This window comes from Ruditapes philippinarum, unplaced genomic scaffold (genome assembly GCF_026571515.1).
Source record: "Ruditapes philippinarum isolate M1 unplaced genomic scaffold, ASM2657151v2 ctg2954_1_1_1_1, whole genome shotgun sequence".
Classification (NCBI taxonomy): Eukaryota; Metazoa; Mollusca; class Bivalvia; order Venerida; family Veneridae; genus Ruditapes; species Ruditapes philippinarum.
The window spans coordinates 257,164-269,316 of record NW_026866608.1 but is presented as its reverse complement, the minus strand read 5'-3'; positions in this window follow the sequence as shown (position 1 = coordinate 269,316).

Genomic DNA, 12,153 nt, shown 5'->3' with positions numbered 1-12,153 from the left:
TTTGTGAAATATACAAATATTTTTATAAACAACCGATATGTTTAAAAATTATACATCCAAATCTATATCACCTTGTCACACGGAACAAGTGGGCATGTAAAGATCATCATCATTGCATATTTATTTAGCAATATGATGGAATCAAACATCAACTCATAATTAACCAAAACCAATTCCATAACTGTCAAGCAATATAAATTATGACACTATTATGAAAATATCATGTCAAATATCAGAGGGTCTTCTTTTCACTTACTAATGCGATTAAAGTTGTTCATTTAAATAAACTTTTGTATAGTTGTATATTGTGGCATATTAGGCATTCTTTAAGTATTTTATAGGACATACAGTCTCAGATCCTTTGCGATAATATATGTATATGATTGTCTAATATGATTTGTGTAATTAGTTTTACATTTCTGTACTGACAAAGATGTTATTAAACAAACTGAATTAACCTTATTTGAGACATCTAAAGTACATGGGGGTTATATAGCCATTAAAGATAGTGATATTATAACAAAAACTCCTCACAAAATCTTGCTTATTATTTTATTCAATCAAACAACTGCTTGGCATTATTTACTCAATACCTATGTTCTGTTCCATATTCATTAAAACCCTATAAATATTTAAGGGTAATATGCCTAATTACATATGTTTAAACATTTACATTTTAGTTCATATGACTATTCAGTATTAAAATTATTAATAAATGAAATCATCAGTCAGCAACATCATCTTAAAGTTTTTATCCTCGTTACTATTTATATGTTAGATAAATTACATTGAACTTATAACGCATTGTTAGAGTATAATTGCTTAAAATGTTACAAACTTGAAAATATTTAACAAAATAGCTGTAACTTAGCATGTTATTAAGAAATAATGTTCTTTTCTTTTTCTGGTGTAGGCGGAATCCACACAAAATCAGTTACATGTGAAATAAGGTAGTGTAGTAATTATTAGAAATATAAAAAAACATTAACAAATTTATTGACTGTTATCATCCAACAAGTGTATTGTGTTTTTTAAATACATTCAGATACGAATGACTGATATATGCAATGTATGAAATGTATTTAAAATACTTCTATTAGTCTATCTGGCAAGTAAATTTTAATATATTTTTTTACAATTTAAGTAACACTTCCTTTAATTTGTTTTGTATTCAGGGAGCTTCAAAATATATTGGCACATCATATGAGGTCAATAAGTACGTCCAATACTAGTAATCAATTGCTGTCAAAGAAATACCTTTCTGCTAAAGATTTTTCAACATATTTCAATTTATTACCCCTTTAAGAAAATAATAATACTATTTACTATGTATTTGTTTCGTATGATGATATCAAACTGAACGGTCTGTGATTAAAGTATTTAAACTCGCCTGTGTTTCATGAAAGAAACAAAAACAGATATATTGTTATCAAGAAGAAAATATCACTGTAACATTAAAAAGTACATTAAATCTAACTTTTTATCTGACAATAAAACAGTTTAAATGTACAAGATAAGAAACTAAAATTATTCATCTTTAAGAGCAGTTTTGTCTACGATAAATCGTAGATTAATCTACAACAAATGAGACATGACAGCGTACATCCCTATTTAAAACGCAAAAAAAATTCTTTATTTATTCATTATTGTAACAGACACATTAATCTAGTTAATAAAAAAACAAACGTCATTGTTGTATATTCATTTCATGCATAAACATCAAGTATATAATTACAAGAATGGACTTTGAAAATACAAAGCTTAAGTGAAATCAATTTCTGAGAGAAAAAAATGGAACAAAAACAAACCCCTCAAAGGTTTGAAGAAATTTCTGTTTAAAGAAGTATGTGACAGCTACTGTAACTAATTGCCCGTACTTCATGTCACTGCTTTAATCATTCCAACATCCTCTGAGATCAACGATGTTCTGGGATCAGTATCACTTTAACAGATGCCTAGTGACGTGAGAGATGCTACATATTTAATGATATCTTATAAATAGACTCAATCAAAGCGAGTCTTTAAGTATCGTTGACATTGCCTTCAAAGGATCTTGACCTGGAAACGTGAATTTTTCTAGTGTCAAATCAAACAATGAATTCGATCAATTTAAGTAAATCCCATGAAAGCAAGATGCCAGTACTGTCTCAAAGTATCTTTACAATAGCCCTTTTTTAATACCTCCATGTCTTTCTAAAATATTGAAGTTAACAAACATGCTACATTTAGTTCGCCATTACGGATCACAATCAAATTCAATACGGTTGTTATTTCTTTCAATCGTAGTGGTTTTGGATATTTTTTTCTGATTAGAAGTCTTAGAAATCTTTATTCATCCTCATTTCTTTATTCTTACGTAGGTTATACATATAATTAATTTTACATTTTTATTGTATTGTTTTTAAAAAGCGATATTTTATAAAGACTTATTTTAAAATAGATGATGATTATTTTTTATGTAAATTAATTGCTTAACTTATAGTATATAAATATGCCAAAAACAAAGATTAGCTTGCTTTAAGTGATATTCGTTTTATCAACTTTTATACAGCACATTTTTATTTAGGGTTTATGGGTTTTCTATAATTGAGCAATATGATTATTCATGTATCCTTAAGTTTACGATATGGAACTGTTTGTCGACTACATCTTAGCAATTATAATGTCATGTTAAGAAAATGATGATACATGTTAAGTGATGTCAATTCACCTAAGAATCGGTCTTTAATAAAACATTACTGTACATTTATACCATATTATGACAAATTTATTCCAAAGGCAAGGAGTATAAACATTAGCTTTACAAATGAAAATGTGTATTTATATTTCAAATATAATATAACAAATCCAATCAATATTTAAAATATAAAATTTAAAATGATGTGGTTTGCTTATGATTTTCTGCTTGATGTCAACATTGGAAGCGCTTACAACCGGTTTTGCAATACAAGAGCGATCAGTGATCACATGTGTCGCCTCATGATGGCCAATTTAATGTTGGGACAAGTTTTGTGACAGACGGACAACAGACGGACAGTGCACAACTAGACTTGAGCTACAGATTAATCCTGTAAAGTTCCATTGAAATTGCATTAGTGGTATAATAGAAGTAGTCCGGACAATCTTTAAAAATAAAAAATATTAAAGGGCCATAACTCTGACAAAAATCATTGAACCGGAAAATTCTGACCATATGTACAACTAGACTTGGTACTAATAATTCCTGTAAAGTTTGGATGAAATTGCACCAGTAGTTTATGAGGAGTAGTCCGGACAAGCTTTTGTGTATCTGGCAACACACAGAAAAAAAAACACCTTTTTTTATCAAAGGGCCATAACTTGGCCAAAAATCATTCAACCGAAAAACCCGTGCAATATGCGCAATGACTTGAGCTACAGATCAATCCTGTAAAGTTTCATTGAAATTGCATTAGTGGTATAAGAGGAGTAGTCCGGACAAACTTTAAAAATTAAAAATTATTTAAGGGCCATAACTCTGACAAAAATCATTGAACCGGAAAATGCTGACAATATGCACAACTAGACTTGGTACTGATCATTCCTGTAAAGTTTAGATGAAAATTTCACCAGTAGTTTATGAGGAGTAGTCCGGACAAGTTTTGTGACGGACAGACGGACAGACAGACAGACAGACAGACGGACAGACAGACGACGGAGAAGTGATCCCTATATGTCGGCACTACTCCGTAAAGGCGACACAAAAAACGAGTTTTGCAATAATTGTATTGCAAAACTCGTTGCGTTGACATGATTTTATTGCATTTTGATCACAACCGGTTTTGCAATAAAAACGAGTTTTGCAATAATATATTTTTTTCTATCGGATTTTATTGAGATTATACAAAAGACATGATTATAAAATTCATCTATGTATAGTAGGATTGACAAGCAGGGATTATATTCGGGAATAATGAATATATAATGTGCATATGCTCAAATAATAATTTTCATTCTAAATTTCACTAGTTTTTTCTATTTTTATAAGTATATGATGAAAGACTCAAACAATAATTTACATTCTAAATTTCATTAGATTTTTTTTCTGTTAATATATATGATGAAAGAATGATCACCATGAAATGTCAGGACATGTACATTTACAAAAACAACTGTAGTTTTGACACTCGTGTGCTCAAATCCCAGTGATATACATACATGACATTTTAATAAGGTCTTAACTTACCAGTACTTTCAAGAAATAAATGAATACGACTTTCGCAATAATTTTATTGCAAAACCCGTTGCGTTGATATGATTTTATTGCAATTTGATCACAACCGCTTTTGCAATAAAAACGAGTTTTGCAATAAAATTATTGCGGAAGTCGTATTAATTTATTTCTTCAAAGTACTGGTAAGTTAAGACCTTATTAAAATGTTATGTATGTATATCACAGAGATTTGAGCACACGCGTGTCCAAAACTGCAGTTGTTATTGTAAATGTACATGTCCGGACATTTCATGATGATCATTCTTTCATCATATATATAAACAAAAAAAATCTAATGAAATTTAGAATGTAAATCATTGTTTGATTCTTTCATCATAAATATTTCAAAAATAAAAAATCTAGTGAAATTTAGAATGTAAATCAATGTTTCATCATATGCATATATATTCATTATTTCCGAATATAATCCCTGCATGTCAATCCTAATATACATAGATAAACTTTATAATGTCTTTTGTATAATCTCAATAAAATCCGATAAAAAAAAATTCTTGCAAAACCGGTTGTGATCAAATTGCAATAAAATCATGTCAACGCAACGAGTTTTGCAATAAAATTATTGCAAACCTCGTTTTTATTGCAAAACTGGTTGTAACAACCACGCAGTGTAATTTTGAATATTTTTCTATTATGTGTGTCAAGCAACATATCTTTATAACTCGAACAGACACATAAATCTATTCTAACGTGAAATCAATTTTAAGGAGACTGATTAAAAAGTAATCTCCAATATGGTCTAATCTTCAGACAAAATAATTAGGATGCATCCGACAGTAATGGCAGACAATAGATTATTCTGTTTCTTGGATTAGACATCATTGAAAACTAAATCATATTCAGTTCTTATCTATTTAAATTAATTTTAAGCTGTCTATAAAATTCTATCAGATGATATTATTACGCTGTAGATGTAAGTAAGTATTTCAATTACTTTATGTGGTAAACAAAATTAATACAAATGTATGTAGTTAAATTCCAAAGCCTTATGGGTAATAACATAATAAACTAGGAACCAAACATGCACGTTTTATGCACACATTTGACACGTAATGTTCAGTATTAAGCAATTTAATGACACATTACTTAATGTTAATGCTCATTATATAAATTAAAATACGACATTAAGTGTTGCTAAACATAGTGCCTTAAAAGATAGAAACGTCATTACAAATTGTATAATAATTCATAATTTGATAATAACTGCAGTTAAGCGGTGTCTATAGATATTACCTACGACATGCTTTGAATATTTAGCTAGTCACATGACTACATTTTCAAAAGTTTTAGTTACATGAATATTGCACCATCATCGATAGATTGTTTTCTCTTTATTATGGTTATTACACATGACATTAATCTAAAACAATAGCATCGCTAGGCGGAGCATTATATGCCCGAAAAGTGTTGTTTTTAGTAAGGATGAAACATTTGTAAGACATGGAAATATTTTCATATGAATATCATATTATGTATTATTGTCGGAAACGAAGTAGAGATAAAAGATACCATTCAGAATGCTCCTTTATAGCTGAAGACCCTTCATATATATACAGTTGCTGTTTCAAAAGCACCACCATCAAGAAGTAATCTTGTAAGTAAAAATGCTAGGACGGATGGACGAAAGACGCCATGTGTATAACATAATATAAGCAAATGTTTAGGGCATATTATTAATGTACTCATTAATGTACATGTACTTATAAGTGATCATCCTATGAAGTTTTATAGTTTTAAAACAAAACTGTTAACAGTATTAAGGTAATTTGATATTAACCTTTGACCTTGTGACCCAATATAGATTTGAATCTTTTATTCCATATAGGCAATCATCCTATGAAGTTTGAACACTGTAAGCCAAATGGAACTTGTGTTATGCTCTAGACATCACAATTTACAGTGTTAAGGTCATTGTGACTCTGATCTTTGACCCTAAAATCAATAGTGGTCATGATTTGGACATGGCTGTTTATCCTATAAAATTGTACAGCTGTCGGTTGATTAATACTTAAGTTATTGAGCGGAAACTGACTTCAGTTTTAAGGTTATAGTGGCCTTGACCTTTGACCTTGTGAACAAAAAAAAGCATAATTTTTTTCATTACTATCCATGTAGACGTGATGAATGCCATATACTGATTTGGGACTGCTGCAAAGGAATGGTGCTTATTCGGTGATACGTTAATCAGTCAACGACATTAACAGTAATATCATGCGGGCACTTACGACCATTCATCTACGTTTCACTATTATGTCAACATAAAAAATGTTCGAGAAGGTTGAAGAAATCATGGGTTAGTGTATGTGAGATATTACTTCGGTGTTGTATGAAAAGAAAACATTTATTTAAAAGAACTGAAAATATAAATAAAAATGCTTTTTGTTGCTACTTTAAAAAGGCCTTGTAAACTATATAATCGAACTTCAAGGTGAAAACATAACAGTCGCATATACAAGTAGTCTCTTACCATTGTTTATTGGCAGTTTAACACCGATTTTTTCCTTCTTTGTCTATCGTGAAAAATCACGTGGAGTGTTAGAATAATTATTCCACAGTCCTCGAGAAAAAGCGATTTCAAAATGAACTGATTTTATTTAATACTTTCAGTAGACACAAACTTCAGCATACACAGAGTCAAAGACCTGTATTTGTAATACATGATGAACATTTAACAGGTTAAAAATGCAGGTCTTTTATCAAGTAAACACGATTTTTTTCACGTTGATTATTGAAATCGTAATGTTATGTAAGGTGTCACTTATCTATGCTATGTCTGTAAGAATGTAAATATGTCGGTTATGGATAGCTATGTGATTTTAAGAAGGTTTTATTTGCAAAGCATTAGAGTCTCTGTTAACTTCTTTGATTGTTTTCCAGAGCAACAAGTCTGCAATAACATTAACAGTCAGTCTTTCCCTGAATTTATACCAATGCGACACACGTTTTCTAGAGCTATCATTTGAAAAAGTAATACAATAATATTTGTGCACCATGTGTCGATCGTTTTTTGCATTAAGATTACATTCACGGGAGACTAACAATGAGTCGTTCATTTAAGAATTGCGTAAATGTTACTTAGTTTAATGAAGTCCAATTAGCGAGATATGTTTGCAAAAATTTTTTATTGATCAAATTATTACAAATTATTAACGGCATAGATTATAGGTTATTTGAAATCTTGATTTATAAGGCACCAAGGTTTCTAGGGCTTTCTCATGATTAACTTAAAAGTAAGATGTTTTTACGAGTAATTTTAAATAAAGAAGATAAGAGTTGTAATGTTGTATCTAATACATTGGAACATAAAACGTATAGTATTGTTTAATATGACGAAATCATCAAACTAATTCCGAAATTCCAAAAGAGCAAGATTGGTAATAAGGAAATTATAGATTGTTTTTAAAAATTATCTTTATGGAAATACAACGAAAATATGAAGACATAAGCGGCTATTTTTGAAATCTTTATTTCGCAAAAAACAGTGGCGCTGTGCTAATTTCAACATTTAATTGTTTTCAAGAGACATCTCAAGCGTAATTATTGCTAACGAATTACGACTTAGTTTCCTTTATATTAAGAGATATTCTTTAGAATTTTTTTTAACTAAAGAGGGCACATTAATGCAATAAAGATTATGTTAACCATTCATTTGATTCACTGATTATATATTGTTAACGTTAATAAAAATCACGGAAGCAGAAGAGTGAATGATTCATTATGACTGTAGAATAAATTCTTCTTCATTAACAATTTGATAAAAAAGAAAAAAAGACTTATAAGCCTACACATTTTTTTTTTTATCTCTAACCGCTTTAATGTAATCTTCAATGAGTGCCAAACAATGAAGCTGACAAGCAGAAAGATATTCCTACTTTAATTCGCCATATTTCAACTGCTTCCGTGAATCAATTTAAATCACGGTAAAGAGAACGTTAAACTTCTGATATATAGGTCAATTAAAATCATTCTCATTACAAGAAGATGGAAACAACTGATACGTCTTGGATACAAGTTATTAGGTATAACAAATCCGTTGTTGTCAATGTTTTGCGAAAATGATAATTATTATTCAACATAATAAAGTATTTACTTAAAGGTAAAAAACGTTTTTGCAAAACAAAGTATGGAAAACAATAAGTATTGAAGTTAAAACCATGTTAAGTATGTCTAGAACTATTATAGAAAATATTAAAATGCAGATACTATATTATAGATTGAGTCACGTTTATCACTTCATAATATTCGTAAATACAGGACACCGTTTTTGTTGAATATGTACACAGATAACTGTGTATGTTAGTGACGACAATCGACTAAAGAAAGCATATTGTTCAAGAGGATGATAATACTAGTCTTTAACGTTTTAGCTTGAATTAGAAAGCAAAACGAGTGTTTTAATTTAGGTAAATCAAAGACGTTTCTTCGTCAGCTTCGCTTTTTTAACAAATTAGGTTTGTGGTAAAGTTTCGTAGTAAATTGCCACATATTAGTGTCCGCCGTAAAAGCGTTGCTCTACCAGGATTCAATTTTCCAGTCTGTTGCTTAAGGTGAACATATTTAATATATTTCCCGGGCAGTAGGTCACAATTTGATAAAAGATTCAATGCCATACCACCATTTCCTGAAGGACACAACTGTCTGCAAACTAAATTATGATGGTTCTTTCTTATCGCAAAATTTATACATTTTGTAAATTATTTTAACAATCAACCAAATGTGGTATCGGTCGAAAGTTATTGCTTCATATTTTTTAATTTGTTTATAACAATAATTTTAAAATTCTTAATGTAAATATCTATAGATAGACTGACACAACTGAAATTAAAATTAGAAGTTTATCTCGATAAGATTAACTATCAATTATTTTGTTGATGAAATGTTACCAAAATTTATTGTTAAGATATATATCCGCATAAAACTCAACTAAAGGCATTCTTTACTTGTGTGAGGACGTGATCATGAGTAAAACTAGACGTTGTATACGGTTTGTTTCCTTCATTCAAACTGAATGTTTAAATACATATGAAGTGACGTTACGTTAAAACATATTCAACAAAGATTTAACGCAAAAGCGACGTAAGAAAGTCGCGCTTTTGGCGGACAAGTTTAATCAGAAATCGTTACTGTAACGAAGCTAACTTTCATAATGTGCATGCCATGCTTAAATTCATGTTCTACCTGATTTTGTGAAATATACAAATATTTTTTTTAACAATATTTGTTTAAAAATTATACATCCAAATCTATATCACCTTGTCACACGGAACAAGTGGGCATGTAAAGATCATCATCGTCGCATATTTATTTAGCAATATGATGGAATCAAACATCAACTCATAGTTAACCAAAACCAATTCCATAACTGTCAAGCAATATAAATTATGACACTATTATGAAAATATCATGTCAAATATCAGAGGGTCTTCTTTTCACTTACTAATGCGATTAAAGTTGTTCATTTAAATAAACTTTTGTATTGGGCTAGTTGTATATTGTGGCATATTAGGCATTCTCTTTAGGAACAACTCATTTAGTATTACAAGCGCTTGTTTTACGTCTCACAAACTTTAAGTATTTTATAGGACATACAGTCTCAGATCCTTTGCGATAATATATTAATATGATTGTCTAATATGATTTGTGTAATTAGTTTTACATTTCTGTACTGACAAAGATGTTATTAAACAAACTGAATTAACCTTATTTGAGACATCTAAAGTACATGGGGGGTTATATAGCCATTTAAGATAGTGATATTATAACAAAAACTCCTCAAAAAATCTTGTTTATCAAACAACTGCTTGGCATTATTTACTCAATACCTATGTTCTGTTCCATATTCATTAAAACCCTATAAATATTTAAGGGTAATATGCCTAATTACATATGTTTAAACATTGGCATTTTAGTTCATATGACTATTCAGTATTAAAATTATTAATAAATGAAATCATCAGTCAGCAACATCATCTTAAAGTTTTTTATCCTCGTTACTATTTATATGTTAGATAAGTTATATTGAACTTATAACGCATTGTTAGAGTATAATTGCTTAAAATGTTACAAACTTGAAAATAGCATGTTATTAAGAAATAATGTTCTTTTCTTTTTCTGGTGTAGGCGGAATCCACACAAAATCAGTTACTTGTGAAATAAGGTAGTGTAGTAATTATTAGAAATTTAAAAATACATTAACAAATTTATTGACTGTTATCATCCAACAAGTGTATTGTGTTTTTTAAATACATTCAGATACGAATGACTGATATATGCAATGTATGAAATGTATTTAAAATACTTCTATCTGGCAAGTAAATTTTATATATTTTTTTTTTACAATTTAAGTAACACTGATTTAATTTGTTTTGTATTCAGGGAGCTTCAAAATATATTGGCACATCATATGAGGTCAATAAGTACGTCCAATAATCAATTGCTGTCGAAGAAATACCTTTCTGCTAAAGATTTTTCAACATATTTCAATTTATTACCCCTTTAAGAAAATAATAATGCTATTTACTATGTATTTGTTTCGTATGATGATATCAAACTGAACGGTCTGTGATTAAAGTATTTAAACTCGCCTGTGTTTCATGAAAGAAACAAAAACAGATATATTGTTATCAAGAAGAAAATATCACTGTAACATTAAAAAGTACATTAAATCTAACTTTTTATCTGACAATAAAACAGTTTAAATGTACAAGATAAGAAGCTAAAATTATTCATCTTTAAGAGTAGTTTTGTCTACGATAAATCGTAAATTAATCTACAACAAATGAGACATGACAGCGTACATCCATATTTAAAACATAAAAAAGTTCTTTATTTATTCATTATTGTAACAGACACATTAATCTAGTTAATAAAAAAACAAACGTCATTGTTGTATATTCATTTGATGCATAAACATCAAGTATATAATTACAAGAATGGACTTTGAAAATACAAAGCTTAAGTGAAATCAATTTCTGAGAAAAAAAATGGAACAAAAACAAACCCCTCAAAGGTTTGAAGAAATTTCTTTTTAAAGGAGTATGTGACAGCTGCTGTAACTAATTGCCCGTACTTCAAGTCACTGCTTTAATCATTCCAACATCCTCTGAGATCAACGATGTTCTGGGATCAGTATCACTTTAACAGATGCTTAGTGACGTTAGAGATGCTTCATATTTAATGATATCTTATAAATAGACTCAATCAAAGCGAGTCTTTAAGTATTGTTGACATTGCCCTCAAAGGATCTTGACCTGGAAACGTGAATTTTTCTAGTGTCAAATCATACAATGAATGCGATCAATTTAAGTAAAACCCATGAAAGCAAGATGCCAGTACTGTCTCAAAGTATCTTTACAATAGCCCTTTTTATAATACCTCCATGTCTTTCTAAAATAATGAAGTTAACAAACATGCTACATTTAGTTCGCCATTACGGATCACAATCAAATTCAATACGGTTGTTATTTCTTTCAATCTCAGTGGTTTTGGATATTTTTTCTGATTAGAAGTCTTAGAAATCTTTATTCATCCTCATTTCTATATTCTTACGTAGGTTATACATATAATTAATTTTACATTTTTATTGTATTGTTTTTAAAAAGCGATATTTTATCAAGACTTATTGTAAAATAGATGATGATTAGTTTTTATGTAAATTGCTTAACTTATAGTATATAAATATGCCAAAAACAAAGGTCAGCTTGATTTAAGTGATATTGGTTTTATCAACTTTTATACAGCACAGTTTTTATTTAGGGTTTATGGGTTTTCTATAATTGAGCAACATGATTATTCATGTATCCTTAAGTTTACGATATGTAACTGTTTGTCGACTACATCTTAGCAATTATAAGGTCATGTTAAGAAAATGATGATACATGTTAAGTGATGTCAATTCACCTAAG